Source organism: Chionomys nivalis, chromosome 10 (assembly GCF_950005125.1).
Source record: "Chionomys nivalis chromosome 10, mChiNiv1.1, whole genome shotgun sequence".
Taxonomy (NCBI): domain Eukaryota; kingdom Metazoa; phylum Chordata; class Mammalia; order Rodentia; family Cricetidae; genus Chionomys; species Chionomys nivalis.
Genome location: NC_080095.1, coordinates 21,120,576 through 21,126,575, shown reverse-complemented (window position 1 = coordinate 21,126,575; position 6,000 = coordinate 21,120,576).

Here is a 6,000-nt window from a genome sequence, read left to right as displayed (position 1 = left end):
CATTATTCCACTGATTTCCCAACTATTCAAGCACCGTTTCGATGCAAAACCTATCGGCAAATACTGCCATTCACAAGGTTGCTCATCAACAGGACAGTCACAGTGCACACAAGGGGCTAGTTCTCACCTGACACTGTTTTAGGAGCTGCATATTTTCCAACGGTCCATAGAGGTCCAGGCTCTACTCACCAGGCTTTTCTTCCATCAACAATCAAATGAATCTTTAACCCTTAGACCAGACCCATTATTCGTCTTTGCAAGACCATTTGGTAGTTTCTTTAAAGCCTGGCAAAGAATTGCCAGGTAACCCCGATTTCACTGTCCCAACTACTCTCCAAAGAATACTTTGATGTTGACACAAACACCTACTGCACATGATTGCATGGGAGACCCACTGTTACCATTGCCCCAAACTGGAAACAACGAGAACATTCTTCAATTCATGGGTGGTGGTGAATAAATAAATAATAGACAAATGGTGGAAAGCTTGTACCAGGGGGAGAACTGAGCAAGCAAAAGAAAGAAACAGCTAAACCCTGAAGACATGGAAAAAACTTAAATGCAGATTACTGAGTTAAATAAGCTAGCCCAAGATGGTGGACATAGCGTTCTGGAAAAAGACAATCACACCCAATAAAAGATCAATGAATGCAAGGGTTTCAAGGCAGAGGCAGGGGAATGACCAAGTAGAGCTCAGAGGACTTTTAGGGTGAAGTACCTAATACATAAAAACAAACAAAAACCAAAATCCAAAGCAAAACAAAAAACATTATGTTCAGTTTTTTTTTTTTTTTGTAGATTTTATTGAGCTCTACATTTTTCTCTGATCCCCTCCTTTTCCCTCCCATCCCCTTCTATCCTCTCCCATGGTCCCCATGCTCCCAATTTACTCAGGAGATCATGTCTTTTTCTACTTCCCATGTAGATTAGATCCATGTCTGTCTCTCTTAGGGTCCTCTTTGTTGTTTAGATTCTCTGGGATTGTGAATTGTAGACTAGTCTTCTTTGCTTTATGTCTAAAAGCCACTTATGAATGAGTACATGTGATATTTGTCTTCCTTCATCTGGGTTACCTCACTCAACATGATGTTTTCTAGCTCCATCCATTTGCCCGCAAATTTCAAGATGTCATTATTATTATTATTATTATTATTATTATTATTATTATTATTATTTTCTGTGTAGTACTCCATTGTGTAAATAAATGTGCCACATTTCCTTTATCTATTCTTTGGTTGAGGGGCAGAGAAACATCATCCTTCACAATAGCCACAAATAGCATAAAATATCTCAGAATAGCTCTAACCAAACAAGTGGAAGACCTGTATGACAAGAACTTTAAATCTTTGAAGAAAGAGACTGAAGAAGACACCAGAAAATAGAAAGATCTCCCATGCTCTTGAGTAGGTAGAACTAACATAGTAAAATGGCAATCTTACCAAAAGCAATCTACATATTCAATGCAATGCCCATCAACATCCCAGCAAAATTCTTCACAGACCTCAAAAGAACAGCACTCAACTTCATAAGGAAAAGCAAAAACTCCAGGATAGCCAAAACAAACCTGTACAATAAATGAACTTTTTTGTTATGTTTTTTTTTTTTTTTTTTTTTTGAGACAGGGTTTCTCTGTATAACAGCTCTGACTGTCCTGGAACTCCCTCTGTAGACAGGCTGGCTTTGAACTCACAGAGATTCACCTGCCTCTGCCTCCTGAGTACTAGGATTAAAGGTATAACATTCTGCCTGCATGTATGCCTGTACGAAAGAAGAGGGCACCACATCTTGTTATAGATAGTTGTCTGGTTGCTTTGACTTGAACTCAGGACCTCTGGAAGAGCAACCAATGCTCTTAACTGCTGAACCATCTCTCCAGCCCCCAAAACTCTTTTGTTAAAAAAAAAAGATGTTTTCAAAATTATTTTACGAGTGTTTTGCCTGTGTGTACAACTGTATACCATATTTGTTCCTGGTGCTGAAGGGAGTGGTGAACTGTGGGTGCTGGGAACTGAACCCTGGTTGTTTGCAACAACATTAAGTGCTCTTAGTCAATGAGCCAACTCTCCCAGACCTACATAGAGTATTTTAGGGGCGGATGCTTGGCAATCACACATTTGTCAAACCCCATAGAAATAAAGGGTGACTTGAATGTGGCACAGGGATTTCTTCCAGCCTCCATGCACAGGGATTCCCTACAGCCTCAATACACAGGGATTCCCTACAGCCTCAATGCACAGGGATTCCCTACAGCCTCAATGCACAGGGATTCCCTACAGCCTCAATGCACAGGGATTCCCTACAGCCTCAATGCACAGGGATTCCCTACAGCCTCAATGGTGGTAGCAAATGCGGCACAGCGAAGTGAGATGCTAGCCTTACTCATGGACATGGAGGGACAGTGCTCACACACATGGGGATTTTTATTATGTACTTAACTGCTGTGCAGATTCACACCTGTTCTTCAACTATTACTTTAATAGTCTATGTCTATACCTGAGACTCATCCCCAGAGGACCCCCCACGTTCTCATGACACTTCAGACCTCGCCGGCCTCCCCTCAGCTCATGAATCCCCAGGATTCGTCTATTCTTTTCTGTTTCTATTGCTCAGCTTTCCTCTCCCCTGGGGCTGTGTTGGCTGATCCCTTACCATAGAATATTTGCCTCTTGCCTGAGCTCTTCCTGCCTCTCCCTGTTCAACCTTCCACAAGAGCGGCTCTCCTCTCTGTCTCCTCTCTGGTTTTGATCAGATTTTGGTTTGTGTTTGTTTCCTCTTTCATCCCCAGCCCTAGCACTGGCTTGGGGTCTTGCATACAGTTGTTTTCTCAGTACATATCTTTTGGATAGGTGAAGGCTGAACTGCTCTTCCTCCCCTCCTAGGGTGTCCAAACTGTTGGAAATCTCCCGAGTAGTCACCGAACCAACAACAAGCTCCAAATTCTTAATATTATGGCAGAGGTGGTTTCGATGCGGGCCCTATTGGACAAGAGTCACCAGATGGGACCTCTCTCTTGACATTCTTTGATTTGGGACCCATGAGGAAAACACCCACAGCCATTCCAAGAATACCTTGTGAATGCATTTTTGTAAGTTTGTACTTTTCACTAGAATATATTGATTTTGCAAGAGAAGCTGTATGTCTCTTTTTATAGAGCTTTACAATGGGATACACAGCCTGCACTCCACCGCTTCTCCTAAAATCCCTAGTAAGTACTTGTGCAGGAAGCTCACCTATGTTCCTTAGCAGAGTGATCATCAGTTCTGTCCATTTCCACAACAACAGCATAGGTGTGTCTTCTTTCCAGTGGAATGCAACTCCTTCGCCTACCATATTTTGCTTGCCCTTTCATCTGGCAGTGGTTACCACGGCTGACTCTGTGACTTAGTAATTGTGAATACTACAGCAATACATGTGACTGAGTAGATGTCTCTGTAGTAAGTTGACTTTTTTTTTTCTATTTTGGGGCACATACCCAAAAGTATAGCTGGGTCATCTGTAAGCCCGATTCACCTAAACTGTTTAAAAGAAAGATTTGTCTCTATAGATGAGAAGGTTGGTTTGCGTATTTACTCAAAACACATTTGCTAGATATCTTTTCAGCTCCGTCTCTGTCAGGACAAAAGTAAAGAGCTGCTGTGTTTGAGAGGCCAGCAAGTGGGGAGGAAATGGGAGATCCAGCTCAGACCAGTCTGTTGAGTTCACAAGGATATGGTTCTAAGGGAAAAAAGTCCTGGATTTGAGCCCCACGCTGGGATCAGATGGAAAGGAAGAGAGCAGAATGTGCCTCAGTGGGAGGGACAGCAGGTCTCAATCCCTCATCCTTGCTACAGGATGGCTCTTGAGATGCATGACCTCTGCAGGCCAGAGCACAGGCTCCGGAGATGGGCTGCCTGGTGCTAAGTGCTGTTGGCACCATTTGAGAGCTGTCAGGAAATAAACGGTTTCCTCAGCGCTACTAAGATATAGACATAGACTCTCACCTCCCAGGCTTGGTGGGAATTTGACATTCGTAAATACGGAGCAACTTGGGGCAGTACGTGAGTCTTCAGTGTGATCTGCCACGGTGGCCAGCGTGTCCCAAGCACCCACTTACAAGGAGGTTCACCAAGTGAATGGATAGTGTTGACAGCTATAGGTTTTCCCACAGGTTTCTGGGGTTTCAGGAGCCCCTGAGTTTAGAAAGTTAGGTATTTGTCATCTTGGAATTCCATAACCTGGATTTAGCAGGTCCCGTAATCTTCCAGGGTGCTCTGAGAAAGTACATCAACACAACCAAACAGACCCCAGACAAATGCTAAAACCACCCAGTTCTCCCTCATGCCCAGAGGGAGGAAACACCCAGAATGAATGATGACCCCAACAATGGACCGTAGCTTCTGTAAGCACCCTTCCAGAAACAGGTCTGTCCTCTCCCACTGGGCAGCCCTCGCTGATGCACACAGGAACTCCAGGGTTTGTTCTGGAGAGGAGTCCAGGCTGGATACCCGGTAACTCCTTCATCTTCTCAGTTTTACCCAGAATTCCAGTAATAACCTAGTCCCTCAGCCAGAAGGGAAAGAAAGCAAAGAGCCGGGGCTGGTTTTGAGCACTGTTTTTTGTTTGTTTGTTTTTAATTCTACAGGAAAAGCCTGCTTCTTCTACCCATTGTCTCTGGCCCTGCCTGGTCCTATTGCCATCTTGGATCTTAGTCCCTTTTAGAACTAAAGCCTGCCTGCAATTGCATGCTGGGATTTCTCTGAACTATGCTTTCTGGAGAAAGCTCAGGACAATGCTATCTTGGTTCTGGAGTGGGTGTTCCATCTGCTCTGGAACTTCCCCCTTCAGGGAGGAGGGATTCCTCAGCATCCCGGGAAACCTCTCCCCATCCCATCACTGGCTCTTCCTCTTAGAGGGAAGGTTCACCACCCACTGGGGTGTTTTCTAGAAAGGACCTGGGATGCCTAGCTCTGACCCCCTCTTTGTCCTGTGAGCCCCAGAAATGTGAGTTCTGCTTAGTCATAGATATAGTATTAGGTTCCCCCATAAGCGGGTGTTTGTCACCCGACCCCCTCCACAGTAGAGAAACCTCAGGAATCCAGACTGGGAGCTGTCCCTACCGCACATTGGTCCACTGTGATTGGTCGTCTAGATGGCTATCATTTGTTGGCTCTGACTGGCTTCTCAGTACATTTCAAAATTATGTGGGGAAGGGACTCATCCTGGCTGACTCTTGACCCCATAACTGCATGGGGGTGTCTCCGGGGACGCGACACCTCTGTCACCCATTGTATGCGACTTCTCAGTCTCTACATCATTGCAGGTACAGAGGCTTTAGGGCGGGCAGGATCTGCAGATTGCCGGAAGCACTCTGGATGGGCTGTGTAATCGCTTCAGCTTTTAGTGTCCCTGGCAGAGCCACCAGCAGCCGTTTTGTGAACGCTTAATCTTGACAAGTCTTGATGAATTGGCCCGAACAAAATCATCCTGTAATCCAATCCAGCCACGCTTAGATCGCCACCACTTTACCCTTATCTCATCGAGACCCGCGACCTTTAAAATAATCACATTTGTCCTCTCCGTGCGTCTTTAAGTCCTTGTCTAATGGAGGGGGACACCCCAGCCCCAGGACCTGGCTACTCCTTGTATAAAGACATTAGAGACCTCCTCCGATGGCTCTTGCTATGTTACTCCTAGGTCACACTTGATTTGGGAGTGTTTTTGTTGTGTTGAAGAATGGCAGGAAATTTGCATGCGCATCCAAGGACTTAGTCCAGCTTTGGTTTTTCACCCTGAGAAGATAAAGGTCTGCGTTGTAGCTCTTCTTCAAACGAACTCAGAAGTCCTTTGTCTCAGCTTGCAGTTTCAAATGATCAAGAGCTGCGTGTTCGGCAGACACCAAGAAAAAGACGTACTCTTTTGCTCCCATCTTAAAAACAGAAATGTTCATGATCTAGAAAATGTTTCCCCCCTTATAACTTCTCACCCATGCAGAAACTGCAACACGTGGCTGCCCCTGGCCGT